Consider the following 15,407-nt stretch of genomic DNA (forward strand, 5'->3'; position numbering starts at 1 on the left):
GAAGCAGGAATGGTGTAGAGCAGTTGTGTAGCTCTATAGGATGAATATGTGATTGAGCAAGTACCCAACGTTTTCCTCTACACGTGACCAGTACAAATTAAACAAATCAGAAATATGATAAGTGGCGAAGGAGCGTACACAGAACGGTGCCTGTTGCATTCGTCGTGGATTGAAAACGAAATGTAATTTTGCTTTCTGGTAGTGCGACTGTGTCGTGACACTGCCTTTGTGTTGTTGACACACTGGTACACTGCTGTGAGCTCAGACAGAACAAGGCTGGCAGACTTATTATCGACATTCTTCAGTACAGTTTCAGATCGATTCACGCTGCGAACGGAGTGAGCCGGCAGGTACAGTCATCTGTAAAATGCTATCCATCTTATTGGTAGAAATCCAGCGAACCGGTAGAGATCTAGGAACGGGGTTGCCTCAGGACAGAAGCCGCCGATATTTCGAACAGAAACTGTTCTTCTTCTGAGCACCGTCCTCAACATTGGCATGGTATTTAAAGGGTTAGGTATGACGTGTTTAAAGGTTCATGCGAATTGTGGGTCAACAGCACGGAGGGATGCTCTATGCAATGCATTGGTGAAACCGGCCTACAAATGAACAACCGCCTTACGGGACACAGAACCGACACGTCCAACAAACTCCCCAGAGCAGTCGCCGAACACTTTAACGTTCCTGGTCACAGTTTTGACAACATTAAACTATATATTCTAGAAAAAGAGTTTAGATCCACACGTGACAGACGTGATAAGGAGTCTTATCTCGTATACAAGTTCAACGCTCTTCACCCGTCCGGTATCAACAAATCACAAGGCTCCCTAGAAACACTTCACAAATAAAATATGCTTTTCCCTTCTATCTCCATTATCATATGTTATGTTCTGCATGGTCACTACATTCTGCTTTCTTTATTGCATGCCACAACTTTGTACTACAAATATTTAATAAAAAAAACTTTGCTCGTTCTGGAATTTTTCCCACGTAACCACTAACCTACTTCTCTTTCGCTACGTTTGCCAATTATTGCCTGTTGTCGCGTTTCGTCCAAGTGTTCATGAACCTCCCATTTTTCTGTTACCGGTCTGGAGCCTAGATCACTTCGTTCATATAATCCCCTCCACGCTCTAACAAAGCGGCCATTCACTCCGGTCGTAGAAGCCCGTACGGACCCTTTCTTCCCTCCGTGCTCTTGACCCACAACTCGCATGAACCTTTAAACACGTCACACCTAACCCTTTAAATACCATGCCAGTGATGAGGACGGTGCCCAGAAGAACAACAGTCTGTTCGAAATATCGGCGGCTTCCGTCCTGATGCAACTCCCTTCCTCGATGGTTCTGACGAAGTTAACCAAAGCGGGGATCATTCCACGATACCCGCAAACGCACACACACTAATCACAAAGGCTAGTATCCCGTAATCGTGGCACGAAACACTAAATACAAAGACGAACGCAGGTAGTCTACATAGAAACAAACGGGCCTAGTTTCACTTGTAGCTTCACTGAGCGGCTACTCTTGTCACGGCAGTGCGCGTGCGCGATTTGCCAGATTTGCAAATCGGGGTTGGATCATGATGTCACGCATGGCGCTCAATCGGGAGGATGTGCATTCCTCCCAGGAAACGCTTGTTTGTGCAGTGGGACAGTCTTGAGAAACGGCGATGACGTTACGACTTATCTATATCACAAGGGTCCAGTTGTTGAGCGGAAAAAGTGCTGCGCACTACCAGGGGTGCCGTGCGGTTAGCTGTGAAGTTTGATTTCACTGCTCTTGTTGGAGGAATCTACTTGGATTGCTTTTCAGTCTATATTGTGAACTGTGTTGAAAAGGGCACTCGGGAACCGACAAAAGTGAGTGATTGCTTTGTTTTGTACAGTTGTGCACTGGCTAGCCCATGCCTTTTCCACTTCGTTTGAGCTCGTCACATTTCCTTTATGGCTAGTTCTGTTTTATGCTCTCGTTGAGTGAGCATGCGAGTTTTCTATGCGCGTGTTTGACACACTTAGAAGCAGAAGACTTAGAAGCAGTGATGGGCAAAGTACCTCAAAATTATACTTAAAATAAGGTACCAAGTACCTGGTGTCATTCGTACTTCAAGTACAGCACAGAGTACCCAATTCCAAATGTACTTCAAGTAAAGTACAAAGTACTAGGCAAAGTACTTCTGGCAAAAGGGCAAGGGTGCAGGCCAGCTGGTACATGGTGAAAAAATTTGGAACCCGAGAAAGGGACAGAGGAGGGACGACACGACACGTTCTCGGGCACAGCAAACCCTTTAATAACAGCAACACCTACGTACCCAACAACTTCCGAATTGGTGGCGAGGGAGCAACCGACGCCACACTTACACAATTTCCCCTCGTGACAATCTCTTCCCAGTAAACCACCGATGTCCCATGGGCGTCCTGAAAAGATCCCGAAGTCCTGATCCGCGAAAAATGTCCCAATGATATAAATAAGACGTCATTCGAAACGTCCTAGCGTTGTCTAGCCAGGATGTATTTTAATGATATCGCTGGGACTTCGAAATGGTGTCCCGATCGGATGTTGATTTAGAAGTAGAATACAAACATACTTTCGATGCTCATTATATTTTTGTATCCTTATGATAACGTTCAACAGCGTGCAGCAAGAAACTAAAACAGTGACACTAATTTTTATCCGTGTTACCGAAGTGGCAACACACAAAAATTATTCATCTGAATTTACAAAGAAACTCCCGACATGGTCCGAGCTTAGCAGATGTACCACAGTATCTAGCTTCTGTTTCCTTTTACTGTAGTGCTAATAAAGGTAGTTGGGAAGGCCGAGAAGACCTCGATATCTCTTGCAATATCTCCATGTAGAACGGAACACACACAACTACATCTCCAGATGTGCTTCCCTGCCGGAACGAGAAGACATAACATCATTGAATTGTCGCCACAATTCCAACGAGATCCAAAGACAAATCAGACAGTCAATTCGTTCATTATGTAGCCGTCAGGTACAAGTTCCTCACTGACAGAATCAGGGTTTTTGAAGAGAAGCTATACCTTCGCGACATCATGTTCCACTATGTTGTGTGGCGAAGACCGTACCCACGGAATAAAGAAGCAATTCAATGAATTGGCTTAATGGATATAAATGCTAAACGCTGATTTCCACTTGATTTAATGTAATCCAACATGTTTTGTACACACTGCACCAGTTCAAAGAATGCGAAACCAATTGAAGGAATTGGCCTAGAGTATCAATAAAACAGCAACTTTATTTCTAAGGTTAATAATGAGGAGTTTCGTCGCTAGTGTGGATACCCGAGCCCACTGGCATAAAATGCGATGAAATGTGCCCCTTCACCATAAGGATCGAAGTCCTGACGTGTCTAAAAAGACCAAAAAAGCTCTCATCACAGAGTGTTGATGGGCTGGATTTCACCAGGGGCCAAGCAATTTTCATAGAGATAGAAAGGGTGAAATTCCAACTGACTAAGGATCTGAGAGAGCGCGGTTCGGGAAGGTTGGTAGCATGGACAAATAAGAAGAATGTGCCCAGGTCCCCTACGGCACCGTAGTGACATCGTCGGTCAGAATAGATGAGATATGCATAGAGATTCCAACTGAGCACTGCACATGCCACTTGAGGTGGCGGTTGATACTGCGGCGTCTTTAGCCATCCAGTGATGGTTTAACCCCATCAGAGTGACATCGCGGTGTTTCGCGATGGGTTCCCGTGTCTAATATCTTGGCCTGCAGCGGCGATATCGGGATGCTGTATCTTGTGACGAATTTCCCTTCCATCCCCCTACGCGTGCACCTTGCGGCTTGTGAGAAATCCTGGCGGTTGTCCAGATATTTGAAAATTCTAGGCAACCGTCGGTGCTTCTGACACCTTCAAAGTCTTGTAAATCCCGCCCGGACTGTTGGATCGAGACCAAAATTCAGGTCCGAACGGGCCTGGATTAGCTGTGTGATCGCGCAAATCACACAGGAACTGATCTGTAGTGGTTTCGAATTCGTAGGCGGAGACGCGTTAGTAAAATTCGTTTTTCCGAACTTCAGTGCCCTTGTTGGAAAGAAGTTCGCCTCGGACAGGGTTCATACTTGGAGAACCCACTGTTCTCGACGAGGAGCACGTGATAAAATTCACCGCGTCTCTCTAAATTTAGCAGTTCTCGAGTTAGAGGATTCCGCGTTCACACTCCTCCCAATACATGGGACCAGCGGCTTCCCCGCCCCCCCCCCCCCCCAAAAAAAGCCTTCCCGTTGCTACCACATGGTCATGTTTACCTTCGTTATGAAGGTCTCAATGTGCTCTTTCCAACAGCGTTTGTCCCGCAGGCGCGCGATGTTCCGTTCTCCCGATATCGGCTTAAGAGCATGACGAGCTGCGAGGCTGGCTAGAGCCACCCTGAAACGCTTCCCACTTTTCGGTGTCGTAAGTCGATTACCCGATGTCCGATTTAGTCGAAATTTTGTGTGTGCGTGCTCTGTTCCCTGCTCTACAACTTTCCAATTGAGACCAGCCGTCGATTTCCAGTGGTTAAGACGTCATTCTCGAAATTCCTGACACCGACCACCGTTCACCGATTTTTGTCCCTGTCTTCAGGCTTGAAGCCCACGGCGGATCCGACTTCCTTTTAATGGGCACACGCACTCGACATGGGAAACGCGTAGAAACTTGCCGCATCTTTCTATCCCTCTCGGTTCTCGAGTTAGAACACCGTGGCAACGGCGGTTCTCTGGTACATGGGCCTGGGGCATTTTTTTCGATATCGGGTTCTTGCTGGCGTAGGAAGGTGATTGAGATGTGTTTTTGAAGAGGAAAACGCCCTCTTTCCGATAGCGTTGGTCCCGTCTTCGCGCGACTTTCCGTCCCTTGCTACATTCCGAGGAGCGCCTGGGCGCTGGGGCATGGACTGGCGGGCAGGTGGCCTTCCTGCCGTTTCTGCGCTGCGGGCGGCGTCCATTTCGCTTGCAAGCTTCGTTGCGTTCGCACGCCTTTTTCTGGCTCCCTTTGTCTCGCGTTCCGTCGTTGCTCTGGTGCCCTGGACTGTTGTGAATGTGTTTTTATGCCCTACTAGTGTTGCCTGGGGGTGCTTTTATGCATGCACCCTGGAAGATAGGTCCAGAAGCCTTGCGATTTCTTATATTAAAGGTTAGTTCTATGTTTGTACGATTCGTGCAACTTTTGTTTGGTATCATTCCTAGCGTGTGGGTTCTATTACTTTATGCTAGCAGTGTGATTATTACCCTTTTGATTCCTATTACCCTATGCTTTATCTTTCAGCTAAGTGTACTCGTGACCCTACCAGCACTTTTCAAGGTGAAGACGCAACATCGTCAGTGGCCCCGTTACTAATGTCTAATCTATGAATTTCAGATACTTTCGACGTATTTATTGCGGTGAACAACGCGGTTGAGACAGCACACCCACGACGTAGGAAGGTCACAGAAATGTTGAAAGACATCAGGTAAGTTACGCTAAAGTGCGTTTCAGAGCTCTTCAGTGACTTGTGTTTACTGCGAAACAGATTGGGCATACGCTTCACCCGTGCAACTTCGTCATGTGCTTTACGGCTGTGCCACTGTATGTAAAAAATGCTGAGTGATTTTAATAAAGAATTTGCAGGGAAGTACAATGTGTCGCACCTTGTTGACTCTTTTACAGATGTGTGGAAACGTCGTAGCGGATGAATGTGAATTATGGATCTCCAAGTGGCGTCGCCCGCGTCATTTTCAAGATTTTACCCGTTTTGAAGGTACGTAGTGAATGTGCGAGGCATTCACGTTCCTACTACGTGGTTATCCATGCGTTTCCCGTCTTCGCAGGCTGTTGATAGGGAGAATGCTAGGCTACTGCAGACTGCAACCATAGGCGCTGTGTCTAAAGGTATGCGTATACGTCGATGCGTACTTCACAGTGACATTTTGCTGTAGCAGTGTTTTTGAAATTACATTTCTTGCAGGTTAAGCTCACATGACGCGGCAGGGAAGGGAGTCCGTGGCGAAAAGTGAATATAGCCGAAGTTGGATAGCGTTAATTTTTGCGCACGAAAGGCAAGCTGGACACATCGCAAATCTCCAGTTGTACGAAACACAGTGCAGCATGGTCGTCGGTTATGCCAGTGCTTCAACATATGTTTCAGCGTCGCACTTCGTACATTGCGGGCGTATACCTTTAAGTTTTTCCCCTTGTGGACCGATGCTGTGTGTGTTCATGGACATCATGTTTTCAAAGACATGTAAGTTCTCAATAATAATGCGAAAAAAATGCTGGTCATGTTACGCTGTGATATAATACCTGGTGAGGTAATACGATGCTATGACGCTCAGTTTCATACGAAATAAAGTGTTTGATCTAATGTTGCTTGTTTGTGCCACTGATACGCACTGCTGTGCGGTGTTGATGTAATGTTCAGCAAACGCCAGTAAGCCTGGCTAAGGCACGGGAAAAAGGTCTACTAGAGGTCCGTAAAAGGTCGTCATTGACGTACTATGGACTTCCTTGGGACGTGCGCGGATGTTATTTTGGCAGTTCTGAGTACGTCCCAAGTATGTCAAATTATGTTTCAGGATGTCCTCAGGATGTCTTCATCGTCCTGAGGGTAACATCATGTAGACGTGCTTGGGACATCGGTGGTTTACTGGGTTTGTACTCTTGTGTCAACTCTTTGTAGACAAGTGTCCTAGATTCTGTTCGAGACCCTGTGGCCAGACTGCTAAAAGAGTACAAAGAGATTGTCACGAGGGGAAATTGTGTTTGTGTGGCGTCGGTTGCTCCCTCGCCACCAATTCGGAAGTTGTTGGGTGCGTAGGTGTTGCTGTTATTAAAGGGTTTGCTGTGCCCGAGAACGTGTCGTGTCGTCCCTCCTCTGTCCCTTTCTCGGGTTCCAAATTTTTTCACCAAAATACTTCTAGTACTCATCAAGTACATCGCCAATTTAATTTGTATGACTTTGCATATCACTGTTTAGTATCTGTGTCTTGCTCTTTTGGCAAAACTTTAGTGAGCATTGTTGACAAATGCTCTGAAACCATAAAGTGCTATAGGTTAAGTGCTAACCAGATGTTATAATTTGTAGTTACATGTATAGAGGCAATCAGTCAGCTGTGCTGTCATTATGCAAAATAGTATTCGCTGACTGATCCAAGATCACCCGCCTAGCGTGGTGTTCCGGTACTAATCTTCTGGTATAGGAGGCTAGATAATCTCAGGGGAAAAAAGTACAAGCCAACAGAATTTATACATTTCTGGGCATTCCTTGCTGCTTTTTGAAATACAACACGTTTAAAAAAAGAATATGAAGAAAATTAAAGAGGTTGAAACACGATGTAAGCTTTCATTTTTATACGACTGTGATATGCAGCAATGTAATCCATGTCACCAATAAAAAAAAAGCAAAATGTTAAAATGAAAGCATGTGTGTCTTTCAAAGTGTTCATCGTGTAATGCAATCACACATTGTGATATAAATTGATTATTAATTGCCAATGAAGGAAACAATATAAAAGCATAGAACCTTGGATTGGGAGAGCTGAAATGACAATTGACCAAGTCATTGTCCTGCCGGTTGCAGTGTCATAATGTGTGCGTGTCTTTGCATTCCTTTCATTTTACTCAATCATAGAAGAGTTGATACATTTTCTTCATTTCAAGCCTCGCAACAATAGATTTGCTTCTACAAATATGCTCTTTAAAAGCACAAAAATCAGTTTTGGTAAAATGTCATACTGGAATCTTGGTACTGCATTTCACTAGAAGCGCTAAAAGTAGACGAAAACTCAGATATATAGCCCTATCTGTGTGCTTTCGTCTTCGTGTTGTCATTTTAGCGCTTTTAGTAGGGTGCATTTTTTATACTCCTTGCTGATTTTTTGTCAGGGTCCAAATTTGGGCACTTGTGTACTTGATGGGAAAGTACTCACGCCATTGAACACAGTATCTGAGAAAACAATATCCGCGAGTCTTAGATAAAAAAAAAGCACACAAAACCACGGAAGTGCGGTAGCATTAGAACTTGAAAACCCCTTTTGAAATTCCCCCTTCGCAAACGCTACACTACCCTTCACAACGACCCTCCACAATGCTAACGCAAGACAGCATTCGCAGCCAAACGAGCCTTTCGCGCTTCCTACGATTCAGCTTGGCGGCGACAGGGGTATGAAGCTGCCATAAGGGAGTTTTAGTTGGCCACTTCTGCTGCCTCCGATAACTTTCCGACTCAGCTTTCCGCAAAGTGCGCATGCGTAAACTGCGTCAGAGATCCAGCGGGACGCCTCCGTCTACACTCTAAAGTCCGAACCCATAAATAGAAGTAAAAAAAACTTGTAAACTTTTTACCTCTATTTCTAAAGGTAACTATGTTACCTATACTCTGAATAACCCTTGTACACAGGTTAAAGCATAACCTGTAGTCACTTCCCACGTTGCTGCCCATGTAACTCTTACACAGAGGTTAAAGTATAACCTATACCCACCCACTGCGTTGCTAGGTTTGTAACCTTTATCTTAAAGTTATTCAGTGAAGCCATCTACACAGGAAGGCGGGGTGAGGCGTCCCTGAGAACATTGCACCAACTCCTAACAAAAGAAGCACACCACAGAGAAATGTGCCCTAACAGTATTGGGTAATCATAACTATGCGCTCGCGGATGCCGATTTGCCTGTACCTGAAGCAGAGTAAGCTCGACACGCGCATCTTTTTGGAAAAATAAAAAAGAAATCACAATACAAAAAAAATTGTGGAGCTCAGTTGCAAAAAAACGAGTAAGAATGGAACCACTGAAAACAAATTAAACGCATGTCACGAGTTTCCAAAAACCTCACGGAACTAAATATCGTTCACTGCATGCCGCTATGAAAAGTACTTCATTAACTAAAAGGTTGTGACACGTTCTCAAGGACACCTTGCCCAATAAAACGCAGGAAATGCTAAACGAAAATATGAAGCTTTTCTTTGCAAACACAGCGTTACTTTATTATCAACGGTTCATACTACATAGTATTCTACGCAAAATACTCGAAAAATATACTGTAAAATTCTTTATCATCTTCATATGACACATGGAAAGACCATTCAAAGAATGAATTGTAACATATTAAATAGGAGTAATATTAAAAGTTCAAGATGCAATACACTTTGCACTGAAAGTCAAAATCGAGTTCACAAGTCTCTTCTTCAGTGGAGGCAAAATATCTCCGAAGGATCATGCAGAGAAAAGGCATATATGAAATATGAGTATTACTAAACTGCAGAACACCTTGCACTGAATGTACATATAACGGAACTGAGTTGACAAGTCACTTTTTGACTTTAGCAAAATAGATAATTCGTAGTCATCTTCACATGACGTGTAGAAAAATTATCTAAATGAAAGTTTAATGAGATAAAGAACCCCAACGCATTTTGCACTTAAGGCACGTTACAAAAAATCAGGGGTTCCTCATAATGCAACTTCCGAACCTGATCTGATTTTACCAAAGTGGTGTCAATCTGCACACCCATTTCCTGAAACAATTCCTCTATGATGCTTACAACGCAATCGACAACCACCTTGGAGCACATGTGGTGGCCCTCTGGGTTATGGCATAAATAGCATTTTTTTTTTCAGATTATTCTTCGAACTTGGACCTGTTCTTTCCATCTGCTCAAGTAGCTCACCTATACATTCTGTTGGCTGGCTCACCCTGTCATGTTATGTCATCCTGTACTCGTGTGCTTAACTAAATACAAAAAATCAAATGATGTATGTGTCTTTAGATGGTTTCAAACGTTGTTCCACAAGTATCACAAGAAGGGAGAAAGCCACACCCAACACACTGAACAACGTGGTCACAAAAGCACTGGAAATACCTAGGCGACAATCTACAATATTGGCAAATATAGGTTCGTACATGGCTGGCTGGCTGGGTTTGCGACGAATCCCGAGCTTGCGGAGAGTTGTGGGAAGGACCTGGCTTGCTGCTATCTCTCTGAGCCTCTGCAGAGTTATAGCCTGGGATTGGGCTGCTGCTATATTTCTGCTGGACTGTTCGTATGTACTTCTGTGGCACAAGATACATAAATATAAACCGCAACGTCAAAAGGGGGCGCGCTGATTATTTCATTTTTACACGTATCCCCACAGTTTACGAGTGCAGGAACCATTACCCACACTATTCACTTACCCTCTGCCACAATACTGCCAGGTAACTCATGGCTGTGTCCATCAAATTTGGAACCAGTGGAGCTGCGCTATGGGTTACCTGCGAAGAACAATCTTTTTTTACTGCAATATTCTGCACAAATTGCAAGGCCATAATATATCGGGTGCTTTTAGTCCTACCACTTTCTGTGCTATTGCGCCGAATGCAATTGTAACGTTAAAAATGCTTTGCTCATGACGTCTCAAGTTCAAAACAACTTGCGAAGAGCCAAATGATAACGGTTACACAAGTCTGACGTGGAAACGCGCAGCTTGGTTATCCTCCTTTTCGGGATTCTATCATGTAGTCACAGGCAACCAAGTGATGATAACCGACATTTCAGTGCAATGACAGAAGAAAAAAAAAGACCATAAGCGACCGTTAAAATAACTGGTTAGGAATCGACTTAAACAATAGTGAAGGAAAAGAACGAATGTCTAATTCAGGACGAGGAAGAAGCAGTCGCAATTATGATGCGTCTTTGGGATCACTAAAAGCGAATGCATCAAGAAGTTTCATGCAACGCAATCACTTGCTCAACGCATGCATAAAGCGCGTTCCTCGTGTTACTAACCTGTTTCACTCAGTGCTGCATGCTTGGCTCGTGCATGGTGACAATAACAGCATGCTACTTCCAGTGCATGTCCATTTTCATCCATTTCTCCAATAAATGCATCACGATCACAGCCGGCGTCCGTGCAACGTCCCTGTGTGAAACCTCGAATGTCTGTGTGCGTCCGTCACATCATATATCCACCTGCGAGCTTCGCCCATGCAACACTGCACTAACATGAGAGTGAACTACGCAGGAATGTAATAGCAAATGCAGAAGGTTACTTACTATGTGACTTTGAATTCCGTTGTTTCCAATGCAACGGATGTCGAAGCGGCGAGGTACCACACAGCAAGCGAAACGCTCCTCCCGCTTTTTCCTGATACACGCTGTTGCCAACTGCCACTTGACGTGCAACCTCCACCTGCCGACTTTCGCGAAACTGCGGACCACTTCGCTTTTATAAGTAACGCTGCCCAGTAAACCAAATATGTCCCAAGGATATCCTGGGGAAGAACTGAATTTGACATTTGGATATCCCAGGGATGTTCGTGAACGTCCCGTTTACGTCCGTGCGACGTCCCTGGGAACAGACTTTCTTCCTCATTTTGCAGTCCTGGGGACATCCTATGAACGTCTCCGTTGGATATCTGGATGTGAATGGGACGTTTTCCGTTTCATATCAAATTAGCTTGTATGCTGAGCGCTATGCATTATTTATTCAGTTTTTGTTATCTGTCCACGTTTTAGAAATAGTTTTGGATAAATAATCGACATCTTTTATTTGAGAACGGTATGCAACCGCTGTATACAGCTATGGATACAGCACTTATCGACAACGCCACGTGACCTTGCGTATCCTATTGTTGTTATGGGAGACCGCTTGCACTCGCACATACACACATATGTGTTATCGAGTGAGCACTACCTACGGAGGCCAGTGGTGGCCTCTTTTGGCGTACTGGATGGAGCATATACTGAAATGAGAGTTGTAGGAGTACGTTCAGTAAGTGTATAGCACGGTGAACTACGATTGTAACGGTGAAGACGTCTTGGGAACTAATTAGTTCGTGTGCCAACAACGCCGAAGCATAACCGTTGATACTTTTGGCGTCTCTTTCTCACAAACATTGTGTTTTTAATTCAAACTATCTTCCATGATGTGATTACTCTGCAAATAAAGGTCTAAACCCAGAATGTTTCTCGCTTTGCTTACGTCACTCCAGTAAGAGTCACGTGTCCCAGATATGTGCGCAAAATGCAACGCGGTGGGGCAATTCTTTTTGCCCCACCGGTGGGGCAATTCTTTTGGTGGGGATGGCCCTGGGAGATACAATGTCGGACGATTTTCAACGTCACATTGTGGACGTCCAAATAACGTCTGGTGGACTTCCTGGGCATAGGTGACGTGTGCGACTTTTCTGGGACGTCCCTGGGATATTTCTGGTTTACTGGGTGGTAACTTCTCCAAAAGCGTAACGCCGTCCTTAGGGGTAACGCCACTGTTTCTCTCGCAATATAACCTGTAAGAGGGCAGCGCACGTCCGCATGTAACCTTTGAATGGGCTGTAACCTTTACATCGAGCACAAATAACTTGTATTTCACAAGTTAGGTGCGTATCAGAGTAACGTTAGAGGGAACTAGATTAAGAGTGTACGGCGACGTCTACGAAAAATCGTCTACGAAAAATATCGTAATCCCACTCATTCCGAATTTATCGGACGTCTTTCGTGCGCGCTTTCGTGCTCCCACTCAGCTGGAGCATGCGCGGAGCGTTCACTTACAAACAAGATGGCTGACAACAACAGAAACAATATCGTTCGCTCGCGGCGTGCACCGCGAACGATTTTGGTCTGCAACTTCCCGAAATCATGGCTCGGCGACAACCACGGGTACAGTAGCGGTTGTTCTGAAGAAAGGACAGTGGACTGTTGACGAGGCGTACTATGCGTGCTTCACACCTTGTGTGACTTCCTCCGTCTGGACGCCTAAGCCTAAGTGAAGATGTGCGTTGTTTCGCAGACTATGTTTTGACAAAAAACTGCTGCCGGCGCATAAATGCACAGCGAAACATTTAGGAACATCACGTCTTCCACAACTACTGATACAAATGCTTGTAACGTGCGTTTCACGCGTCTACTGTAACTGGAACTTAACCTATCATACGAGTAAACGAAGTTAAGATTTGTGCGGACAGATGGCGTCCGCTTGATATTCCGTATCGGTGGGGTCCTCTTCGTCTGCAAACTAAAACTGCGGACAAGAGCTTTACGAATCATTCCCACCGACTCATGAGTCGTATGCGTTTTTCGGAGATCGTATCTATCGGCGTGTTATCGTAGTGGGAACTAAAACTTCCTATAGAGGCCTATCGTAGCGGAAAACTTACGTGACCTCCGGCGCTGAACCAATGACTCAGGACTAGCCACCCGTTTTTTTTTTTTCTTTTTTTTTATAATGTGGCCAATGACGTTGAATGACGTAGCGCGCGTTTCTCTCGCTCTACTTTCCTTCTTTCTTATCTGCTTCTCGTCTTTTGTTGTTGTTCCTGGTTTCTCTCTTTCGACATTTTTTGGTTCAGGTTTGTTACCATGCAGTGGGAGCCGCACATAAACGGCGGAGCCATGGCTTTTTTTTTTTTTTGTCGCTTTAAGTATTTTATTGTGCGATATACAGTTATGCAAGCGACACCCACACAGCATGTTTGCATTAACGAAAACTACATGACAATATTATTGGTCCGGAATTTGCTTGAAGAAGCATTAGCGCCCTCGGTGGCAAGGATGCAAAAAGCACGAATAATAAACGAGCGCACCCCAGTTGATTCCTGACAGCCGTTGAGCAGGACCCTTGTTCTGTCCCGCTTGATCTACAAAGTATATGCAGGTATACAAGAGCGCCCAGACTTCGCTTGTTCCTGTTATGAGGGTTATGACGCGAATGCTATGGCGTCAGCAAGGCTGCAAAGTCGCGAGAAAAAAATCACGTCGCGAAGGCGGCGCCCCATCATCCCCTCTTCATATGTTGACTTGTTGAAATTTCTCAACTAAACCCTGAGCGTGCAACGACCTTCGGCCAATGGGCATCCGTCATGATGCCTGACACAACTATACCACGTGATCATGACGTAGAAATATTTTTTTTTTTACTGCCGAGAATAGGGGGAGCTAAGAGGCATGTGTCGGGGGCGGAGGAGTCAGTACCGCTCCCGGGCTGAATTCAGGAGGAACTATGACCAGATATGTCTGGAAGCTATTATTTATTTTTCACTATTTATTTATTGATACTGTCCCTGCTGGGCCGAAGCAGGTGATGAACAAGAATTATATACTTACCATATACAGGATGATGCACTAGACTTGTTGACATAGCACAAGCCAAAATTCAGAAATGTATACGCCGCACACGAAGAACAAAGTGAAGGTCCAATGCAATTTGCGCAGCATTTTGACTTTGTCGCAGCATACAAGCCGAGAGTGCTACCGCAAGAGCCGATGAATTTCCCAGAAATTTGATGTGTTCCGATGCTACAAAAAATGTCGCCACGGCACTGTAAACAACCTCTAATGGGCCGCATGGACAAGCGATAATGATGGGGATCTGGTTCTTGAAAAGTGGCTCACGACTCTATCATGGATATGGACAATCAAGGTCTTCATGCAAGATGTGCACATCGAGACATTGGCAGCTTTGGCTCCCTGAAGGTGGTTTAGAATATTTCAAGCTAGCAGGGACTACTAAGCAATTGTCCTGCGTTCCTCACTTATACGGACTGAAACATTCGAATAATTGATCTGGATAGTGGATGTACCTCCTCTTCTGAAAGACATCCCGTCATTGTGTGCATTACAAGTTTCCTTGCCTCAATGCTGTTTCTCGGTCATGTATCTAAGATATCAGAGCACCACTTCTGCCTTATGTGAGGCCACATACTCTAGCTACACATGAGGAATATATGCGCAAAAACTACTGAAATATAAACTTGCATTGTTCATTTACTGCGCGAGACGGTTCTCTCTCCATTTGCCATTCTAATAATGCTAATATTCATGTTAGGCTATGCCCAGGAGCTTACTGGAGCTGTGCTTAATCTATGTGCGCGGTAGCTTCTCATGAGACCCTGACCAGAAGCAAGTTGCTACACAAGCTCACCACAAGGAATACACTGAATGAGTCACTAAAATACTGACAACATTGCAAAGCATTGGCTGCAAGTGGACAACAGACGGGCTTCAGTGAACGTGTACAAGCAATCTCATGCCTAGTGTTTTTCTCGTTCATCATTAATCTGTGACTTGTGAGAAGCGTAGGGATGGGTGGAAACAAAAACAAGTTTCCTGTGCACACGGTAAACGGTACTCCAGCTCTTTAGCCATCTGAACTATATGAAGTGCCTGGGAAAGATTAAAAGGGTTGGGACGCTTTCATAGATGTGGTTTGTTACATCATGTGTGCATGTTTTCCACACCATGACACTGATAAAAAAAATGATTATTTTTTTACACGTTATAGCTCGCAAGATAAAAACCCTCGAACAGATAACCGACTAAAGCACAGATGTCACATACCTCATAGCTACAACCAATCCCATTGGAAGCCGGTCTGTGACATTAGAGCTTCAGGAGTTCCGATATTCACGGTAGTATTTTATACACTATTATTCCCATGTTGGTTG

The 15,407-nt window shown here is 44.7% G+C and overlaps 2 long non-coding RNA genes across 3 annotated transcripts; one reads left to right on the top strand and one right to left on the bottom strand.

The window, feature by feature from the left end:
* Positions 1-4,908: 4,908 nt before the first annotated feature.
* LOC135377092 (uncharacterized) lies at positions 4,909-6,354 on the top strand. 2 transcript variants are annotated; one of them, XR_010418023.1, is made up of 7 exons: positions 4,909-5,147; positions 5,280-5,315; positions 5,373-5,463; positions 5,524-5,579; positions 5,661-5,751; positions 5,822-5,882; positions 5,959-6,354. It is a non-coding gene; the product is annotated as an uncharacterized LOC135377092 (long non-coding RNA). The 2 variants fall into 2 exon arrangements; XR_010418024.1 differs by lacking the exon at positions 5,524-5,579.
* A 2,810-nt stretch (positions 6,355-9,164) lies between these two features.
* LOC135377094 (uncharacterized) lies at positions 9,165-11,196 on the bottom strand. The gene is made up of 4 exons (XR_010418025.1): positions 11,020-11,196; positions 10,753-10,942; positions 10,161-10,238; positions 9,165-10,037 (listed from the first exon to the last, which is right to left on the bottom strand). It is a non-coding gene; the product is annotated as an uncharacterized LOC135377094 (long non-coding RNA).
* Positions 11,197-15,407: the final 4,211 nt, after the last annotated feature.

Source organism: Ornithodoros turicata, chromosome 1 (genome assembly GCF_037126465.1).
Source record: "Ornithodoros turicata isolate Travis chromosome 1, ASM3712646v1, whole genome shotgun sequence".
Classification (NCBI taxonomy): domain Eukaryota; kingdom Metazoa; phylum Arthropoda; class Arachnida; order Ixodida; family Argasidae; genus Ornithodoros; species Ornithodoros turicata.